This window comes from Meriones unguiculatus, assembly GCF_030254825.1.
Source record: "Meriones unguiculatus strain TT.TT164.6M chromosome 13 unlocalized genomic scaffold, Bangor_MerUng_6.1 Chr13_unordered_Scaffold_34, whole genome shotgun sequence".
NCBI classification, from domain to species: Eukaryota; Metazoa; Chordata; class Mammalia; order Rodentia; family Muridae; genus Meriones; species Meriones unguiculatus.
The window spans coordinates 622,563-645,605 of NW_026843646.1; the positions used below are offsets into that span (position 1 = coordinate 622,563).

General features: G+C 40.2%; 1 pseudogene; it reads right to left on the reverse strand.

Annotated features, from left to right (window-relative positions):
* LOC132650895 (zinc finger protein 431-like) overlaps positions 1-23,043 on the reverse strand; it is a 96,717-nt pseudogene that overhangs the window by 59,077 nt on the left and 14,597 nt on the right.

Consider the following 23,043-nt stretch of genomic DNA (forward strand, 5'->3'; position numbering starts at 1 on the left):
ACAGTACTCTCTTAAGCCATAAAAGAACACACACTGGAGAGAAACCTTATGAATGTAACCAGTGTGGTAAAGCCTTTGCACAAAACAGTCATCTCATAAGCCATAAAAGAACACACACTGGAGAGAAACCTTATGAATGTAATGAGTGTGGTAAAGCCTTTGCAGAAAACAGTCATCTCATAAGACATAAAAGAACACATACTGGAAAGAAACCTTATGAATATACCCAACCTGATAAAGCCTTTGCACAGCAGAGTAGTCTCCAAAAACAGGAAAAGACACACAGTGGAGAGAAGCCTTGTGAGGGTAATTAGTGTGATAAAGCCTTTGCATGTAACAATCATCTCCTAAGACAACAGCACATTCTGGAGGGAAACCACATGAATATAACTATGTGGCAAAGCCTTTGCACATATCATCTCCTAATACATAAAAGAACACATACTGGAAAGATGTCTGACTGTAACCAATGTGAAAAAACTTTTGGACTTCAGAATCATCTTCACACTCATGAAAGAAATCCTAATGGACAGAAAGCCTGTGAGTGTTTTAAACATGGTGAAACCATTCCACATTTGTATAATCTTCATCATCATGAAAGGATTCATAATAGAGGAAAAACTTATGAATATGTTAAAATGGTGAGGCCTTGCATAAATCTAGAATCATCATCATCATAAAAGTATCCTTACTGGAGAGGAATTCTGTGAGTATAAGCGATGTGGAAAGGCCTTTGTGTACTTTGGTCCACTGAGATGCAACGGAACTGTAAAACTAGCTCAGTGGAAATGACCTCCTTTTTCTGAAGGGAACATGCAACAGTATTATATAATAAGGGGCAATAGGAACGGAGAGTAGTCATGGGGCAGAGAAGGGAGGGGGATTACTATTGGAATTTAAAGTAAATAAACTTATTTTTAAAAAGTATACAATGAATGGTGAATATCAATTACATGTAACAGTATTATATAATAAGGTATTTACGGAAGACTTATTGATAATCCTGATTCTCAACATTTACTGTTTTCAATTGCCTCAGTTTACACAAGAAACTTTTAGTCCAGTGGATGAATATGTAGGGAATGGTAAATTAACACCAGCCAGGAAGTTCTCTGAGAGTATCACAACAGTGGTAGCCTGTAGAAGTTTCTTTGTGTACACATACCTATTGTTCCAGGGGTTCTATTGAAAAACATCACAACCCAGACTGAAGTTTGAGATGTGAGGGAGGAGGCTTTCTCTTCTATGTATGACCCTGCTGCTGGCCTAGTTGTATAACCATGGCAAGGATGAGTTTTCTCTGCCTGACATCATCTGGAGAGTGTCTTTACACATAGATGCCATCAATCAAGTTTGATACATGGCCTATGACACAGATCCCTGATAACTCTCCCCTCCCTTCAAATATAGCATAATTAGGTTCCATGTTCTTGTTCACATGATAGGAATGTGCTTCTTAATGCAAATCAAGCATCCTTGAAGTGCCCAGTTTTAAACAATTATCTACACCTATCCTTAGAGCATCCCAGTCACTCCCCAAGGGGTACATACCCTCTGTTTTCTGGAATTAAAGTTGAACTTACTTTCTGAGGTGGTTCCCAGAGTGTTCTGATCACTGTTATGCTTGTGGGTCTTCCAAGCTTTATACCTCATCTTCTGGCCCCTCCTTCCTTTCTGGGCTGGTGAGAAACAGCCTCCAGGCAGCAAGAAAACCACGTTCTCGGAAATGCTTGTGATAAAATGTTTTACATTTCATAGCATTTCAAATTTCATGTGTTTCTGGATATGAGATGGTAAATAAAACAGTGTCTTTGGGATGGAACTCTTTGAAATGAGTTATACCTAGTGTTGATTTCACTAAAAGCTTGCAGGCAAGCTTCATGGTATGAAATCTTCTGAGTTGAGCACAGTGGCCTATGGAGGAGAAATAAGAGCAGAAATTTTATTTTCCTGTTTTTAATAGCTGAGCAGTGTTCTGATAATGTATGGGTAGATGGCAGAGGAGGGGAACTTCTCTTTTCAGTGGACTAAGGAAAAAGGATTGGGGGAAAGAGGGAAGGAGGGTGGGACCAGTAGGAGTTGAGGGAGTAGCCTTTAATAGGGATATATAATGAATAAATTGTGAAAAAATAACAATGATTAATAAAATAAAAATGAAGTGTAAAAACAAAACTTATAAGCAAAACTTCGAGTCCAGTCTGGGTACCCACCCTCCATCAAAGAAAAGAAAGAAGATATAAAGAAAGAAAAAAATTAGAAAGATATAAAGAAAGAAAAAATATTTTCTTGTGTCTGTTGAGACTTTCTTCCTTGTGAGCTCATTTTTTAATCATTGCCTAATGGAGAACATGCTGCTCTCTCTGAAGTTTATATTTCCATAAACATAGGTTTCATACCTGGAACAAATGGCAGAGGTTCATATTTAACATATCAAAACAGACATAGCTGCTAATTTTCTCCCAGCAATCCCTAAGTCCTTCCATGTTATATGGTCCTCCAGGCTGGCATAGTGCACCCAATACCCTGAATTCTTCCCAGGGCCTGAGCTAAACTCATTTCCCCCTTCCCCATATGTAGGCAAACTATTTTGGCTTCCTGGTCCTGTTGATAGCCATGCAAGAGTAACAGCAAAACATCTGTAGCACTCGTGGAATGTGGCTCCCCTGTTAGCATAGTCATGATGAGTTTGTCTTGGAGAAGCATAACCCCAAGAACTGCTTATACTGAGGACTTTGTGCTGTTGTGGAACATAGCTCTATTTGATGCCATTATGATGCCCATATTCCTCATTTGGTGTCTGTTGTTATGCCCCCATTTTCATTTCTTATGTTGCTGATTTGCGTATTTTCTCTCTGGCTTTTAGTTAGTTTGGCTAAGGGTTTGTCTACCTTGTTGATTTTCTCAAAGAATCAGCTCTTGTTCCCATTGATTGTTTGAATTGTTTTCTTTGTTTCTAATTCATTGATTTCTTAGTTTGAATATTTCCAATCATCTACTCCACTTGGGTGTGTCTGCTTAAGTTGAAGTCACACCATAAATCTTCCAGACATTTAAAAGGAGCTACAATAATCCTTCCTAAACTATCAAGAAAAGAGAAGATAAGAAAAAAGGAAAAGAAACAGAAGGAACCCTTTGAAACTCTTTCTAGAAATCCAGCATTGCTGTCATAAGCAATCCAGTAAAACACAAAAAAACAACAACAAAAGAAAACTACAGGCCAAAACTGTTGATAAAAATAGACTTTCAACCAAAGTTAAACAAAAAAGATAAGGAGGGGGTGCTGGAGAGATGTCTCAGAGGTTAAGAACTGACTGACTGCTCTTCGAAAGGTCCTGAGTTCAATTCCCAGCAACCATATTTTGGCTCACAACCATCTATAATGAGATCTGGTGTTCTCTTCTGGTGTGCAGGTGTACATGCTGGCAGAATAATGTACACATAATAAATAAATAAATAAATAAATAAATAAATAAATAAATAAGTCTTAAAAAAGAAATTAAAAAAAAGATAAGGAGGGACAATTCATTCTCATCAAAGGAAAATTCCACCAGGAGGACATCACAGTCCTGAACATCTATGCCCCAAATACAAGAGCACCTGCTTTTGTAAATAAAAACATGATTAAATCTTAAATCACACATCCCAACACCTTAATAGTGGGAGACTTCAACACTCCACTCTCATCAAGGGACAGATCATCTAGACAAAAGCTAAATAGGGAGAAATGACACTTACAGAGCAAATTTACTGAAGCAAATAGACCTAATGTCTACAGAACTTTTCAACCAAACACAATGGAGTATGCCTTATTTTCAGTACCTCATGGAAATTTCTCAAAAATTGACCACATAGTCAGACACAGAGCAAGTCTCAACAAATGCAAGAAAATAAAAATAATTTCTTGTATCCTTTCAGACCACCATAGCCTAAAACTGGACCTCAACAACAACAGAAACTACAAAAGCATACATACATATGGTAACTAAACAACTCTCTACTCAGTGACAGCTTTCTCAGGAAAGAAACAAAAAAAGAAATTGGAGACTTCCTAAAATTCAATGAAAATGAAGGCACAACATACCAAAAGTTATGGGAAATGATGAAAGTGCTCCTAAGAGGAAAGTTCATAGCACTAAGTTTCTTCAAAAAGAAGTTCTAGACAAGCAATTTAATGGCAAACCTAAAATCCCTAGTATAAAAAGAAGTAGACACACACAAGAAGAGAAGATGATTGAAAATATTCAAACTCAGAGCTGAAATCAATGAATTAGAAACAAAGAAAACAATTCAAAGAATCAATGTGACCAAAAGCTGGTTCTTTGACAAAATCAATAATATAGACAAACCCTTAGTAAATCTAACTAAAAGGCTAATAGAAACTATCCAAATCAGCAAAATCAGAAATCAAAATGGGGGCATAACAAGAGACACTGAGGAAATCCAAACAATCATTAGGTCATAGTACAAAAGCCTACATGCCACAAAATTTGGAAATCTAAATGAAATGGACAATTTTCTTGATAGATTCCATCTACCAAAATTAAATCAAGATCAGGCAGAAAGATTGAATAGTCCTATATCCCCCAAGGAAATAGAAGCAGTCACCACAAATCTCTCTTCCAAAAAAAAAAAAAAAAAAGCCCAGGCCACATGGTTTCAGCACAGAATTCTACCAGACCTTCAACGAAATGCTAACTCCAATTCAACTTAAATTATTCCACAAAATAGAAACAGAAGGAACATTACCAAATTCATTCTAGATAGCCACAGTCACCTTGAAACCTAAACTACACAAAGACCCAACCAAAAAAGAGAAATTCAGACCTATTGCTCTTATGAGAATTGGTGGAAAAATATTCAATAAAATATTGGCAAACCTAATTCAAGAATATATAAAAGATATCATCCACCATGACCAAGTAGGCTTCATCTCATGCATGCAGGGGTGGTTCAGTAAATGGAAATCCATCATTTAAACAAACTGAAGGAGGAAAACCACATGATCATCTCCTTAGACATTTGACAAAATCCAACATCCATTCATGTTTAAAGTCTTGGAGAGATCAGATATACAAGGCACATAGCTAAACATAGTGAAGAAAATACACAGCAAGTCTATAGCTAACATCAAACTAAATGGAAAAAAAAACTTACATCAATCCCACTGAAATCAGGGACAAGGCAAGGCTGCCCAAGTACTGGAAGTCTTCGCTAGAGCAATAAGACAACTAAAGGAGATCAAGGGGATACAAATTAGAATGGAAGAAATCAAAGTATCACTATTTGCAGAAGATATGATAGTCTACATGAATGACACCAAAAATTCATCCAGAGAACACCTTCAGCTGATAAACACCTTCAGCCTTGCCAGGCCACAGAGGAGGACAATGAAGTCAGTTTGGATGAGATCAGATAAGCTAGGGTCAGATGAAAGGGGAAGAGGACCTCCCTTATCTCTGGACTTGGAGAGGGGCATAGGAGGAGATGAGGAGGAGTAGGTGGAATTGGGAGGGGAGGAAAGAAGGGGCTACAGCTGGGATACAAAGTGAATAAGCTCTAATTAGTATAAAAAATAAAAACTTAATTTAAAAAATTGAACAGCAAAAAGTTTAAAGAAAAAAGTTGCACTTAGCACTTTTGGAACTGAATACAGCTGGCAGCCTTCAACAAAGATAGTGGTAAAACCATGGCTCCACCTTCTTTATCCATGAACCAACATGGTGGCTAGCCATGTGTTGCTGCATACTGTGGCCGCCAATGCAAAACAGCCATTAGGTGTCACTGATGGTGTTACTACAGCCTACAGTATAGCACTGTGGAGCATTTACAGTTCCCCATAACTAAAATTTCTAAAATTGTAATCAAATATGTTTTAGAACCAACTGCATAAAAGAACAGTACTTTAACTATTCTGGCCATACCAAACCTGTCAGCCAGAAAGAAACGGCATTAATCCATTTACTCAGGAGCTGGTGGTAGGTATATAATGGTTAACAATTACCTGAATACAACCCTGTATAACCCTATGGTAACATGGAGCTGCAGTTTTATTCTCCTGTTAAAGAGCATAAGCAGACATTTTGCATCGAATAATCTCCAGCCTTTTAAGTGAAAAACAACATATTTTACAGTTCTTTCTCAAATCATATTTGCAGGAACGCAAAACCAAAGCAAATACAGTTCATATGTCCTCTGGCTTTCTATACATACTCTGATCTTCCATAAAATTCTATATAACTTCCGGTTACTTTGGACAAGCTATTCCTTTCTTTTTTTCTTTTATTTTCTTTTCCTTTCCTTTCCTTTCCTTTCCTTTCTTTTCTTTTCTTTTCTTTTCTTTCCCTTTCCTTTCCTTCCCTTTCTTTTCTTTATTGTCACAGTCTCTTGCCTTCTCTCTTGCTTTTCAGACAACATAAAAACCTTCATCAAAATCCTCTCAACATTTCTTTACTAAGCCATGGGTCTTTTACCATCTTGAGATGATACACTGTAAAAACTGCACTTTTCTTAATTGCTTCAAACAATATGGCTTAGTTTCATTTGGTAAAATGAATAAAATAAATACCAAGGTCTCTTGACCTTCCCAAAGGGTCAAGAAACTGTTCCATGTTCTTTGTTAGATAGCCCAAGGTCATTATTTTAAATGCCTGATAAACTTTAAAATGTGTCATAGTCTTAAACATTTAAACATTCTCCAAAACTTGTTTTTGCTATATGAAAATAAATTACTCTTTTTATGAGTAAAACCACAAAGCATAACCATAGTTTTGAAAGTCAGAATCAAATTTTAAAACCAAATTTTACCAGTGCGAACAATCCAATCTCTAAATTCAATACCAATTTAGAATGAGTCTTGTTTTCTTAGTCTAAAAGGAAACGGGATAAACAAAATTCATTTTGACTAAGAGGTTCTGTAACCACTCTTTTCCTTTGTTCTACCCCACGTGGCAATTTCAAAATGGTGGAGTCACATCACAATGCATGACAAGCCACATGGTTGCTATTTAAAAACATTTGTGCTTCTGTAGATCTAATAAACACATATGCACACATATATGTTCTAAACAAGAGTTTGAATTCAATCTTTAGACATATTCAATAACTGTTAAGCTATAAACAAGACATACAGAGCATATTAACCATTTAAGATCAGTCAAAAATATGAAGTGGCAATATATACATTTAAACTGAGAAAACTTCTCTTACTCCATCCAGCTGTAATTGCCCTATCAGTCTGGGAAAGCTCTCACAGCCCACCCTGCTCTTGGGTGTCCTCTATCTGTCCCACCCCGAGGCATTCTCCTACCAAAGACCAAAGGCTTCCCAGCTTATAGTGCTAGGAGCATGGGGCAAGCAAAGTCACCATAGTGCATAGCTGTTTGGTCACCTGCCTACTGAGACCATCATAAACAAACAAACAAACCCATAAAAGAAGACAAGAAAATAATGTACCAATACAATGTGTACAAAAAGAAAGGGAGAGGAAAGAAAACCCAAAGGGGTAGTGGACCATTTCTCAATGGCTCTCTTCCCTGTTCCATTAGAAGGTGGCCTTCCCCCAAATTGAGCTACATACAATTATACTAGCCTGAAATGGCAGCCCGTTATTATACCAGACCAGTTGATCTGAAATCTCAATTCCCTCAGCCCACTCCTGCCATAGGGCATTGCTGCTGCTGCCCCCACCATGATGAAAATGCACTCAACAATCATAGCTTCTAGCTGGGCAGGAGCAGTCCTGACAATTTCATCCCCAGACCCACCCTTGCATTCTCTCCCTCTGGCTGCCAGAACACCTGATTCTGCCACAGCAGGACATGGGGAAGGTGAACAGCATGAGGGTGGAGGGGCTGAAAGGAACAAGGAGGGATTACAGCAAGTCTGTCTCATAGCATCATCACAGTCCCATACTCCAATACAAACAAACATTCATAAACACAAGGAACAAAATAGACAGACAAATGCATGCATACTTGCTGCTATACTACTGAAAACAAAACCAGAACCAAGTGTTTGGTTTTTGTTCATGGTTGGAAAGGCAAAAGCAGAAACAGGTTCTTCCTCTGGGAAAGGCACATCTGTGCCAAAGAAGTTTCTAAACACAAGGAATAAAATAGGACAGGTGCAGACTGAGTGGCCGTGTAGCCAGATCATAAGGTAAGCTCAGATCCATGGAACTTCAGATCACTGCTCTGGTTTCCCTGCCACAGAGCCTCCAGAGCACTGGGTGGTTCTGAACTACCTCCCTACTTCAAGACTCTACCCAAGTGCCCACAAAAAAAAATGAAGACGGGGTAATACCCTGACTTTGGCAGCTGTGATTACCCAGAAGTCTTCCTCTGATTACATCCTGCTGCCATCACCAATATGAACACCTGAGGATTTTTTAGAATAAGGACAGAAAGTAATCACACACATGCACACTTAGATACTTACCAGCCGCAATAAGACCATCTAGGTCCGGGTCCTGGAGTCTTGGGGATCCTGATGAGCCCCGCAAATGTTATTCTCAGTTCATGAGATCCCAAAAGGTCACCAGGAATTGACTCCACTGAAAACATATGAGGGTTTATTTAATACAAGCTAGAGTCTGGGTCACAACAACCTCCTTGGTGAAGAGGAGGAGCATGGTAGGGTGGTCTAGGGCAACAAGGTTTTTAAAGGGAAAAGCCATAGGCAGTGAGTTACATGCCTTGGAGTTACATGACTGTGTAAGGGAAATTTACTTTTGAAATGATTGTTTTACTTTACATGCTAAGACACTAAATGGTTCTGGCCTGAACATCTGGTCCGGTAACCTAGCAACTATATCTCTACTGGGCAAGAAAAGAATGTGGTAGGGCTAGTTCACCCCTGAAGGTGGCTGGACATGTATACACCTGTCTTGTCTTTCTTCAGGCTTATGCTTTAAACTTTAAACCAAAGCCCTTCCCCAAAAAATTAAAAAATAAAACTTAAATTTTGATTCTTTGGTCTCTCACTATGTAGTAATTCCTTTGTCTCAGAAATGTAAAAACTATGAAGCCCACTGGAATTTGCTTCACCCATGTGATGTAAATATGTAAATATGTATATTGATGTGTTTGCATGAACTAGGTCAGTCTGTTTTTTTGGTATATTTTACATGAGTGTATGTCAATTATCTGGCTATAAGGAGTTCCTTTTTCATCGTCCATGGAATATGTGCAAATATATACAGATTTATATATCTGATCATTTGTCTACGTGTATGTATGGGAGAACAGGCCACAACAGCTGGTCAGGGAAGATGTTTTCTTAAAGGGAAGCCTGAACTTGCTACAGTTCCTGCAGAGGACATGCTAGCTGAAATCAGCATCATCGTCATAAGTAAGCTTGTAGGACTTTGTTAGTAAAATTTCTTGTTTCACCCACTTTTTTCAGTGTGTGTGCCTGTGACCTCTATATTTTCTATCCATTTCTCTTTAGATCATGGAGAGTTAATGGGACCCTAAAACTCTACCAGACCTTTGAGCCTGCCTAAGAGAAAGGAAAGATGACTGCCACTGAGCCCATAGTGGCCTGAAGAATATCTCTGGGTAAACAAGCCTGGAATTCTTTGTCAGTCTAATTAAGACCACCTGTTGTTAAGCAATAAAAACATTAGGGAAAGAGTGACTTTGTCATCAGAGTGACCAGAAAGCCTTAAGTGGCTCAATTGGTAAAGCACCAGGCTCCAAGTAAGGAGACTGGGGATTAACACCTAAATAAAACTGCTTTTGACTTCATCAAGATGCCCAAATCAAGTTTAGGTATACAGAAAGAGACAAATATCAGTCCCTGACCCTGAATTCACCTGCTTCAGTCTTTCCAAGCTGGGTATTCACTTCTGGATATTAACAATTATCAATTATTTTGAGGCTAAAATTTCATCATGAAATTTCATCCTTCCCTTTTCTTTCTCCAGGCCTTCCCACACACTGCCCCATGCTCACTTTCAAATTCATGGCTTTTTTCCTCATTGTTACTTCATGTGTTATATATACATGTATTTTGAAATATAAACTGCTTGTTTTTGAAGTATATGCAAATTTATTGTCTTTAATCAGTGCTTTCAGTTCCAAAATCATGTAAGATAATTACAGACATATATACATAAACTGTGACAGAACCCTTTTCCATTTTAACTCATATTTTTAATTATAAGATGAAAATGTTTTACTGTCTTGACCACAGTAAATTACTTACAAATGATGTAAGATTGTGAAGCTTCTCTTGCTGATGAGTGAGGCTTACCTGCCACCCTTAGACTCTCACCCTTGTTTGTGTCTTCTTTAGATCCCGTTTCAGTTTTGCTCAACAGCATTTTCTGGAGGGCATGGGCCACTGCTTACACTACATTTCATATGGAATAGCTGGGCTCAGACTTGGTCATCCCATCATTTTCTTCTGGTTTAATCTGTATTGAAATGTTTGCTGGGTATGGTTTATGATTTCTACATAGCAAAGCAGGTGAGCAATCAAAGTTGTCAATCCAGAATTTATGGAAGAATCTCCTGGGTACTGGGGGGATATAGGTGCCTCGAGAAAATGCTTTAAGCCAGGGATGGTGCTTTTCTTTTAACATGAAAAGATTCCTCTGAAAAAGTTTATAAAATCATTCTTATTTGATAGACTCTAAATATAATGTGTTGCTTGGCCACTTTCCACACTTTCCTTCTGGTTGAAAATATTTTGCCATAAGGAAAACACATCAATTATTTATATCACTATAGACTACCTGTATAGTTGCCTGTGTATTTTGGTTCAAGTTCAGCAAATCAACACCAACTTAGTACCCAAGTATCTATTAGCTGGGAATTTTTCCGAAAACAGACACACACATAGATTGATCTTTCTTCCTTCTTTCTTCCTCCTCCACCTCTTCCTTTATTTCTTGGCTCATGTATATATGCCTTCATGTCAGCAGAGGGAGCCTTATGCACAGAGCTTACCACTGAGCACAGAGCACCTTACCTACTAAGCCTCCAGCACACCAAGCATTATTTAGTGTCCAGCCTGCTCACACACCACTGGCCAGCAGAGGGCGCCAGAACACCCTAAACAAGGTCATGCCCAACCTGAACTCAGGCGGGGTGGACCAATCCCCCCCAGGATGCAGGCAGCAGGGTGGGAGTGCAGGATTGTGCATCTCTCTTTAGTCCTCCCCCCGTCTGTGGTTCTGCCCCACGCGCGAAGCGTTAGGGGACTCCAGGCAGACGGACTGACAGATGGTGGTGGACAGGGGAGGGATTGCTTTCAGTCAAATATCTGAGTCCCTCCATGTCTCCCTCATGAATCCTGTCCCTTGTGCTGCCTATAAAGCTCCTGCAGGCTAGTCCCTAAAACACGTGCTGGGGTCCCTCAGCTTTGCTCATGGGTGGCATGGCAAAAAGCCTGGAAGTAGGCTGGGGAAGCCTCTTCACGCTACTGCAGGCCTCAGTGGCACACAGCCAACACAGCCTTTCCCCTGGTCCCTGTGTCGGTAAATCTAAGGTCTTGCCAGACAAGCTTGCAATAGCCTTTAATCCAGGCACATGAGATGCAGACACAAGATGATCCCTGTGATTTCAATGTAGGCCTGGCTGACAAAAACAGTCCAGGACAGTCAGGCCTATACAGAGAAACCAAGTCTTAAAAATCAGATCAGAAAATAAGATTAAAACAGAAAATTTGAGCTGGGTTTGGTGGCACAGGCCTTTATTCCCAGCAGTCTAGCAGGCAGAAGCAGGCCAATCTCAGTGAGTTCAATATCAGCCTGGTCTACAAATTTAGTCCAAGTTAGCTAGGGCTAAAACAGAGAAACTCTGTCTCAAAATACCAAATCATTCATGTATATAAATTCATGCATATAAATTTTAATATATATTTAAATACATCTTTAATATATTTATTAAATATAAAGTTATTGAATGTATTAATATGAGTTAATGTTTGATAAATATATAATGTAGTTAATATATTATATATTTAATATATATCAATACATATTTTGTTTTAATCATATATATAAAATCTGAGCCAGGCATGGTGGCATATGTCTGTAATGCCAGCTCTCTGGGAGGCACAACTATGCTGATCTGCATGAGTTCAATGTCACCCTGGTCTACAAAGCAATTCCAGGACACGCAAGGGAACAGAGTCTGAGAAAACAGGGTCCTTCACACCCACATAACTAGAGTTGTCGGAAATAACAGAGTATGACTTAACCTATGGTATAAGAAAGTCTGGCCAGGCAGGGTGGCACACATCCTTAGTCTCAGCACTTGAGAGGCTGAAGAAGGTGCATCTCTGTGAGTTCAAGGTTACACTGGTTTCCAGAGAGAGTCCTGGACAGGCAACCATGCACAGAGACACCATGTCTCAATAAAAGCACATTAAGTTAAATGAAATGAAATGAAAAGAAAATATCAAATCCTGGCATATTGGCACATGCCTTTAATACCAGCCCTCTGGATGGCAAAGGGGGTGGATCTATGTGAGTTCAAGGCCTGCTTGGTCTAGAAAGCCTGTCCAGATCAGTCAAGGTCAGACAGAAAAAACTGTGTCTCAGAAAACAGCTTCCTGAGATGTCAACAACAAAGGTTAATTTCTTTACACATTTCTGAGGGTTCAGGTTAGAGCTGAGGACAGAGATCTACTTGAGTGGGAAAACAACCCCAGGCATGTTTCTTTCTCTCTTTGTTTCTTTGTGTGTTTGTGTGTTTTTATTTTTTAATGATTCACATGGCCCAGGGTCATGTCCACTTTGGATTTTCCCAGGTGTCCCTGCTCTGTCTATGCTCTTCCTCAGATCTGAAATAACTTACTCCTCCCCCATACCTAGTACCCATCAGGTTCATTTCTTTTCTATTTCTTTTTTATTCACTGAACACTTCTAGTCTCTCACTCCAGGGGGAAGAAACTTTTCATTTTTCCTGTAGAGACATCGAACCCTGCTAAGCTGACCAGGCTGGAAACCCAGTCCCCAGGAAGCAGCCAGAAAGAAGAAATGTTTATATTTACAAGAAATTGTGAACATCGTGATTTATTGTACATAAAAACATTTTCTGGTCGTGGGATTACCATGATTGGGTGAATTTTGAATGCTGTGACAGTTCCAGCAGACTGTTGGGTGAACGTTTTGAAGGCTTTCCCCGGGGTCTGAGGATTGTTCAATGTTCCTGAATAAAGTGCATTGAAAAAAAAATAGTTTCAAGATTTCCACTTAGAAAACTCAAGAGCCATAAATTCTGTAACAGTTGGTTCATTCAATGAAAATGGTATTAATGTTATTAATTCTTTGATATATTTTAAAAAATAATAATATTATAAAGATAAATAAAATTTCCAGACTTAAAAAAAAAAAAAAAGAAAGGCAAATGTCGTCATAAGCAAAAATGAAAATTCCAACCATTGTAGTTTACCAATAAAGACTCAGGAGCCAGATGCTACAGAGAAAAGCTTCCAGCTCAGAGATGCAGAGAAAGCACCCAGGTGGCCTTCCTTCTCAGCTTCAGTCCAAATGGAGAAAAAAAAATGTTCACTAGCTCAACTCATGCCCAGGAGGAAAAAAAAGCCAAAAATCTCGAGGCCAAAGGCTTCCTAGAAATCCCAGGGTGCTAAGGAGCTGAAGCTTAAGCTAAAGCTAAGGCAAAAGTCTGAGATAAGCCTTTCCACACTGTCTTAAATACCCCTCGACTCAAAGTCCCTCCTGCTCTTTAATGTCTGTAAGCATGTTTTTGGCTTCAATTCTTGACCTAGGGTTAACTTTAGTAAATCCTGTGTACAGAAAGCTCTTGGATTAAAAGTGTTTGCTAGGGCTGAACAACACCATGATCACCTGTTTGCAATAGACAGAAATTTCTTGGATTGAAAGTGTGTGTAGGGCTCAACCATACTGATCAAAAAACAGTGTTTTACCATTCACAATTTTGGGGTTCATAATGGGATCAAATGTCCTGCAACATTTCCCCTTTTGGCTAAATGAAAGACTTCTCCCTCTAACATCAATAAAGTATCTATAATCAGGTATAAATTACATTCACAATGTCTAGACTGTATGTAATTAGCAAATTTGAAAAAAAAGTATTCTACTCTCTATCTTATCTTGATTAGCAAAAGTTCTGTACCGATTTTAGTAGGTTTATCCTATATTATATGTCTATATGAGTGGGTATACACCGTGTGCATCTTTCTGCTTCTGGGATAGCTCACTCAGGATGATCCTTTCCAGGTCCCACCATTTACCTGCAAATTTCATGATTTCCTTGTTTTTCTATTGCTGAGTAATATTCCATTGTGTAGATATACCACAATTTGTGCATCCATTCGTCCACTGAGGGGCATCTGGGCTGTTTCCAGCTTCTGGCTATTACAAATAAGGCTGCTGCAAACATGGTTGAGCAAATGTCTTTATTGTGTACTTGAGCCCCTTTTGGGTATATGCCTAGGAGTGGTATAATTGGATCTTGAGGAAGCGCTATTTCTAGTTGTCTGAGAAAGCGCCAGATTGCTTTCCAGAGTGGTTGTACAAGTTTAAAATCTGTACACCTAAAGAAACTAATCAAGAGGGAGGACTCTTGCTAAAATGCTCATTTCCTATCCAGAAAAGGAAAGAGGATAGCCATCAGAAGAAGGAGAAAAGAGGGATCAAGTCAGGAGCCTGACACAGAGGACCTCTGAAAAGCTCTGCCCTGCAGAAAAGCAATGCAGATGCTGAGACTTGTGGGCAAACTTTGGGCAGAGTGCAGGGAATATTATGAAAGAAGTGGGAAACAGTAAGATCTGAAGAGGACAGGCACTCCACAAGGAGAGCAACAGAACCAAAAAATCTGAGCACAGGGGTCTTTCCTGAGACTGATACTCCAACCAAGGTGTATGCATGGAGATAACCTAGAACCTCTGCACAGATGTAGCCCATGGAAGTTCAGTATCCAAATGGGTTCCATTGTGATAGGAAGAGGGACTATCTCTGACATGAACTGATTGGCCTGCTCTTTAATTACCTCTGTCTGAGGGGGAAGCAGCATTACCAGTCCACAGAAGACAATGCAGCCACTCCTGATGAGACCTAATTGACTAGGATCAGAAGGACAAGAAGACCTCCCCATCAGTGGACTTGGGGTGGTGCATGCATGCAGAGGGTGGAGGAAGGGAGAGATTGGGACAGGAGGAGGGAGTGAACCACAGGGGGGATACAAAGTGAATAAAGTGTAATTAATAAAGAAAAAAAATTTAAAAAAGAGTTGAGAAAAAAAGTCCAATAATAGTCGATAACAGAAATGGAGAAACTTGAAAGTATATATAAGTGTAGCATGAAAGGGTTGGTGGATACCAAGAAAATACCCAAATCCCTAAATTATGATCGTAGAAAGAGGAGAAGAAAACATTAGCAGAGGCATAGAAATTATCTCCAGTAAAAGCGGTGAAGAAAATTTCCAAAAGCTCCTAAAAGTGATGCCTACCAACTATAACAGAACTACCTAACACCAATTACATGAGACTTAGAACTCAAATTCTCCAGGGTGTATTGTCGACATTCGTTTCGTGAAAGGAGCTCTTTAGGCAAAGGGTCCTTCTTGAAGGTGATCTGTGATGCACCCCAGAATTGCTTCCAACCCCTGACAGCACCATCATGCGCCTGCTGCTGCAACTCACTAAAATCTGGCGTGGTGTGAACTGTCACTCTCTGGGCATTTACCCACTCTGATTGATAAACTTCCTAGAGGATCTTCTCGAACATGGATTGATTCCTGAGTCGGAATTCCTGATGCAAGTTCAATTGCTTTAGAACTTCTAAAACAACCTTAGCAAATATACGGCTGCAATAAATACCTTTGTGGTCCTCCGGGGGCCTCAGTAGGAGACGGGTATGAGGCACATTTGTGACCTTGGATGGCGCCATGAATCCTGGTATACACCATGAATATGGGCAAGTTGGTTTAAACTTCCCACGAACCCAAAATATCATGGGGCTACCAAGAAGTGTGTAAATTAAGTACGAGTCTTGAAATCGTTAAATTCAAAACGTTTCATTGTAATTCCTTATAACAAGTCAGCTAATGGCATCATATACTGTCCTTTTAAATTAATCTTGTTCCTTAGAATGAGAGAGAGAGAGATAAAATTATTGTCCTGAGCTCACTATAAACTTAGAGATAGCTGAAACATGAGTAGCCAGGTCAGTCCTGATTGAAAAGACATATATACTTGTAACTTTGAGACTTTGGTCGAGCTTCGTCTTTCTCAACTCATCATGAATGCATGTCATGGATACATAGATAAAAAAAAATGTTTACTTTTAAAATATGTAACCTGTTGTAGTTTAGACTTCAGTTGTTTTTGTGACTAACTGCCTTTTTTTTTACTGTGATGTAATTCCTTTGTCTCCAAAGCATTAAAGTATAAACAGATAATACAGGAGGTTTGGAGATTCATGATTTTATATGGGTGCATGTCAATTGTTTTTATGTAGGGAGCGACAGTTATATCATCCATGGAGTGTGTGTAGGACTATGAACATGTCTGTATGTCTGATTGTGTTTCTGTGTGTGCATGGTCGGATACTGTCAAACCGGCAGGCTAAAACTGCAAGTTAGTTTTAGTTTCTAAAAGAAATATCATCGTCATATACAAACTTGTTAAAACGTGTCAAAGTCGAACTTTGAGGTTTTCATTTCATCACCCTTTCCCTTGAGTGTGTATGAACCGTCTTTGCTGGCTTCCCTCTTTTTCTTTTCCTGTTAATCCACGAATAAGTGAGTTTATTCAGGAGGACTCTGCAGAGGTCTTCTCCTTCACAGGAGCTAATCTCAGATCAAACCTGTTTACAAACCTTTCCAGTTTAGTTCAGAAGCTGATTTTTACTTATTCCTAGAGAAGAATCCTAAGCTCCTTCCAATATCCCTTTTTTTTTCCTGGTGATACTTCTTAACCAGTTGCTGGTGACCCGAGAGCTAACGTCCTGTCCTTAGTATTATCTAGAACCCTGGAATCCTCCCAAAGCAGATGGAGAGAGAGAGAGAGAGAGAGAGAGAGAGAGAGAGAGAGAGAGAGAGATTGTTACATGAATTTTAACAATGGATTGTAGTTAAAACATTAGACACACAAAATTAAAAATGTTATCAAAACTTGAATGGAAAAAGATGAATGAGCTTACAAAGGTGGTGAGCCTGCTAGAATAATACATCAAATTTAAACTCAGAAGGAAATCAAAACACAGAGCCTATTAGCCAAGAGGTTATCATCTGCAATGGTATGTATTAAAACCGAGAGAGGGATACTCTTTTAGGATAAACACATATGAAAACATTTGATGTGTCCAGAGATGGGTCTGTAGAGAAAATGAGGAGGAATGCCTCCACCTAAGGAGAAGAATTAACACATCCGAGATGTCACAAGGTGCTTAAAGATGTTCCTCTGCAACGTTAGGTGGTAGAATCAGCCCAAGAAAACAGCATGAGGTCATGAACATGACAGGAATCAGCATACATCTTTCGACAATAACTCAATAAGTGGTCTAAAATTCTCAATAAAAAACACACGAACTACCAGACAGTCTAAGAGACAGGATCTGCCTGTTTTCTACTTCCAAGAGCATCCCCTCTACATTAGACACAGAAACTGACTTGTGGTCACAGGCTTGAAAGAATCACAGGGAGGTGGAACCGGAAAACAACCATATTCTATCATCTGAGAATATTTTTATTTTTTGGTCTGATAACATGCACTTTGAGTCAAAAGTAGTCAACAGGGGAGATCCAAAATGGAGGTGTGAGTGTGCAGGGAGTTGTGAGCATGAAGGGAGGTGTGAACATGCAGGGATGTGTGAATGTGCAGTGAGGTGTGAGCATGCAGTGAGGTGTGAACATGTTAGGAAGTGTGAACTTGCAGGGAGGTGTGAGGATGGTATGAGGTGTGAACTTGCAGGGAGTTTTGAACATGTAGGGATGGGTGAACATGCAAGGAGATGTGAACATGTAGACAGGTGTGAATGTGCACAGAAGTGTGAATGTGCAATGAAGTGTGATCATGCAGGGAGGTGTGAGTATGGTAGAAGGTGTGAACTTCCAGAGAGGTGTGAGCATGGTATGAGGTATGAACTTGCAGGGAGGTGTGAACATGTAGGGAGATGTAAACATGCAAGGAGGTGTGAATGTGCAGGGAAGAGTGAGCATGCAGGGAGGTGAGAGCATGCAAGGAGGTGTGAGCATGGTAGGAGGTATGAGGGTCCAGGGAAGTGTGAACCAGCAGGGAGGTGTAAGCAGGAAGGTGAAAGCCTACTGGGAGGTGTGAAAGTGCAGGGAGGTGTGAGCCTGGTAAGAGTTGTGAACATTGTAAAAGTTGTGATAGTTTTAGGAGGTGTGAATGTGCAGGGAGGTGTGAGCGTGCAGGGAGGTGAGAGTGTGGAAGGAGGTGTGAGCATGGTAGGAGGTATGAGGGTCCAGGGAGGTGTGAGCATGCAGGGAGGTGTGAGCATGGCATGAGGTGTGAAAATGCAAAGAGGTATGAATGTGCAGGGAGGTGTGAGCATCCAGGGAGGTGTGAGCATGCAGGGAGGTGTGAGCAGGCAAGTAGGTGTGAGCCTCATAGGAGGTGTGAGAATGCAGGGTGGTATGAGCATGGTAGGATGTGTGAACTTGAAGGGAGTTGTGAGCATGGCATGAAGTGTGAACCTGCAGGGAGGTGTGAACATGTAGGGATGGGTGAACATTCAAGGAGGTGTGAAAATGCACAGAGGTGTGAGCTTGCAGGAAGTGTGAGCATGCAGAAAGTGTGAGCATGCAGGAAGTGTGAGTGTGCAAGGAGGTGTGTGCATGCAGGGAGCTGTGAGTGTGGTAGGTGTGAGCATCCAGGGAGGTGTGAGCCTTGTAGGAGGAGTGAGTGTGCACTGAGGTGTGAGCATGGTAGGAGGAGTGAACTTGCAAGGAGGTGTGAGCTTGTAGGGAGATGTGAACATGCAGGGATGTGTGAACGTGCAGGGAGGTGTGAACATGTAGATAGCTGTGAACATGCATGGAGCTGTGAATGTGCAGGGAGGTGTGTGCATGCAGGGAGGTGTGAAGGTGCAAGGAGGTGTGAATGTTAAGGGAGTTGTGAGCGTGCAGGGAGGTGAGAGCATGGTAGGAGGTGTGAACTTGAAGGGAGGTGTGAGGGGAAGAAGGTGTGAAGTTTTAGGGAGGTGTGAACATGTAGGAAGGTGTGAATATGCAAGGAGGTGTACGTGTGCAGGGAGCTGTGAGCATGATATTTGTGAGCATCCAGAGAGGTGTGAGCCTTGTAAGAGGAGTGGGCGTGCAGTGAGGTGTGAGCATGGTAGGAGGTGTGAACTTGCAGGGAGGTGTGAGCTTATAGGGAGGAGCGAACATGCAGGGATGTGTGAGCATGCAGGGAGGTGTGAACATGTAGAGAGGTATGAATGTGCAGGTAGGTGTGTGCATGCAGGGAGGTGTCAGCATAGTAGAAGGTGTGAACTTGCAGGGAGGTGTGAGCATACAGGGAAGTGTGAATGTGCAAGGATGTGTGAATGTGCAGGGAGCTGTGAGCATGGTAGGTGTGAGTGTCCAGGGAGGTGTGAGCATGCTAGAAGGTGTAAACTTGCATGGAAGTGTGAGCTTGTAGGGAGGTATGAACATGCAGGGAGGTGTGAATATGCAGGGAGGTGTAAACATGCAGGGAGATGTGAATGTGCAGGTAGGTGTGAATGTGCAAGGAGGAGTGAGTGTGCATGGAGGTGTGAGCATGCAGGGAGATGTGAGCATGGTAGGAGGTGTGAACTTGCAGGGAGGTGTGAGCATGTAGAGATGTGTCAGTGTGTGGGGATGTGTGAACACGTAGGGAAGTGTGAGTGTGCCAGGAGATGTGAGCGGGCAAGAAGGTGTGAGCCTTGTAGGAGGTCTGAGCATGCAGGGAGGTGGGAGCGTGGTAGGAGGTGTGAACTTACAGGGAGGTGTGAATTCAGGGTATTGGGTGGGCTATGCAAGCCTTGAGGACCGTATAACATGGAAGAACTGAGGGATTGCTGGGAAAAAAATTGGCAGCTAGTTCTGTATTGATATGTTAAATATGAACCTCTGCCTTTTGTTCCAGGTATGAAACCTACATCTATGGAAATATAAACTTCAGACCGAGCATTTGGTCTCCATTAGGTAATGATTAAAAAATGAGCTCACAAAGAAGAAAGATGGCAAAGACAAAGATTCTATTTTTCTTTGCTTTCTTTATATCATCTTTCTTTTCTTTGAGGGAGGGCAGGTACCCAGACTGGACTCAAATTTTTGATGTCAAGTTTTGCTTTTCTAATTAATTCGTATTTTATTAATCATTTTTATTTTTTCACAATTTATTCATTGTATACCCCTTTTAAAGGCCACTCCCTCAACTCCTACTGGTCCCACACTTCTTCCCTCTTTCCCCCAAACCCTTTCCCCTAATCCTCTCAAAGGGGGAGTCCCCCTCCTCTCCCATCCATCCACACATTATCAGAACACTACTCAGCTATTAAAATCAGGAAAATAAAATTTCTGCTCTTATTACTTCTGCATAGGCCACTGTGCTCACCTCAGAAGATTTCATACTATGAAGCTTGCCTGAAAGCTTACTGTGAAATAAACACTAGGTATAACTCATTTTAGAGAGTCCCACCCCCAAGACACTGTTTGATTTACCATCTCACATCAAGAAACATGTGAAATTTGAAATGCTATGAAGTGTGAAACATTTTTTTCACAAGCATTTCAGAGAACGTGGTTCTCTTGCTGCCTGGAGGCTGTTTCCCACCAGCCCAGGAAGAAAGGAGCCCCAGAAGATGAGGTATAAAACTTGGAAGCCACCTAAGCATAACAGTGATCAGAACACTCGGGGAACCACCTCAGAAAGTAAGTTCAACTTTAATTCTAAAAAACAGAGGGTATGTACCCCTTGGGGAGGAACTGGGATGCTCTAAGGATAGGTGTAGATAATTGTTTAAAACAGGGCACTTCAAGGATGCTTGATTTACATTAAACAGCACATTCCTATCATGTGAAAAAGAACATGGAACCTGATTATCCTATATTTGAAGGGAGGGGAGTTATCAGAGATCTGTGTCAAAGGCCATGTATGAATTTTGGTTGGTGGCATCTATGTCTAAAGACACTCTCCAGATGAAGTCAGGCAGAGAAAACTCACCCTTGCCATGGTTATACAACTAGGCCAGCAGCAGGGTCATACATGAAAGAGAAAGCCTCCTCCCTCACATCTCAAAATTCAGTCTGGGTTGTGATGTTTTTCAATAGAACCCCTGAAACAATAGGTATGTGTACACAAAGAAACTTCTACAGGCTGCCACTGTTGTGATATTCTCAGAGAACTTCCTGGCTGGTGTTAGTTCACATTCCCTACATATTCATCCACTGGACTAAAAGTTTCTTGTGTAAACTGAGGCAATTGAAAATAGTAAAGGTTGAGAAACAGGACTATCAAAAAGTCTTCCGTAAACACCTTATTATATAGTACTGTTGCATGTAATTGATATTCACCATTCATTGTATTCTTTTTAAAAATAAGTTTATTTACTTTAAATTCCAATTGTAATCCCCCTCCTTTCTCTGCCCCATGACTACCCTCTGTTCCTATTGCCCCCTATTACCTTTCCCCTTCAGAAAAGGGAGGTCTTTCCATTGAGCTAGTTTTACAGTTCTGTTGCATCTCAGTGGACCAAAGTACATAAAGGCCTTTCCACCTTGCTTATACTCTCAGAATTGCTCTCCAGTAAGAATACTTTTATGATGATGATGACTCTAGATTTGTGCAAGGCATCACCCTTTTAACACATTCATAAGTTTTTCCTCTATTATGAATCCTTTCATGATGATGAAGATTATACAAATGTGGAATGGTTTCACCATGTTAAAAGCACTCACAGGCTTTCTGTCCATTAGGATTTCATTCATAAGTGTGGAGATTATTCTGAAGTCCAAAAGTTTTTTCACATTGGTTACAGTCAGACATCTTTCCAGTATGTGTTATTTTATATATTAAGAGATGTTATGTGCAAAGGCTTTGCCACATAGTTATATTCATAGGTGTTGTTGTCTTAGGAGATGATTGTTACATGCAAAGGCTTTATAACACTAATTATACTCAGAAGGCTTCACTCCACTGTGTGTCTTTTCCTATTTTCGGAGACTACTCTGCTGTGCAAAGGCTTTATCACGTTAGGTATATTCGTAAGGTTTGTTTCCAGTATGTGTTCTTTTATGTCTTATGAGATTACTGTTTTCTGCAAAGGTTTTACCACACTGGTTACATTCATAAGGTTTCTCTTTGCTGTGTGTTCTTTTATGGCTTAAGAGAGTACTGTTTTGTGCAAAGGCTTTACCACACTGGTTACATTCATAAGGTTTCTCTCCAGTGTGTGTTGTTTTATATCTTATGAGATGACTGTTTCGTGCAAAGGCTTTACCACACTGGTTACATTCATAATGTTTCTCTCCAGTGTGTGTTCTTTTATGGCTTATGAGATGACTGTTTTGTGCAAAGGCTTTACCACACTGGTTACATTCATAAGGTTTCTCTCCAGTGTGTGTTGTTTTATGTCTTATGAGATGACTGTTTTCTGCAAAGGCTTTACCACACTCGTTACATTCAAAAGGTTTCTCTCCAGTGTGTGTTCTTTTATGGCTTATGAGATGACTGTTTTGTGCAAAGGCTTTACCACACTGGTTACATTCATAAGGTTTCTCTCCAGTCTGTGTTCTTTTATGCCGTATGAGCTGACTGCTTATTGCAAAGGCTTTACCACATTGATTACATTTGTAAGGCTTCTCTCCAGTGTGTGTTCTTTTATGCCATATGAGTACAGTGATATAGGGGAAGGCTTTCCCACATAGAGTGCATTTAAAGGGTTCCTCTCCAGTATGACTGCTTTCATGCCTGCAAAGAAAATTGGCACATGTGAAAGATTTACCACAGTCATTTCATTACACTAATAAATATATTTATCTACATGAATTAATTTCATAATTTGGTCTAATGGTAAAGAAGAATCAAATTTTAAAGTTTTATCACTTTATTTACATTAAC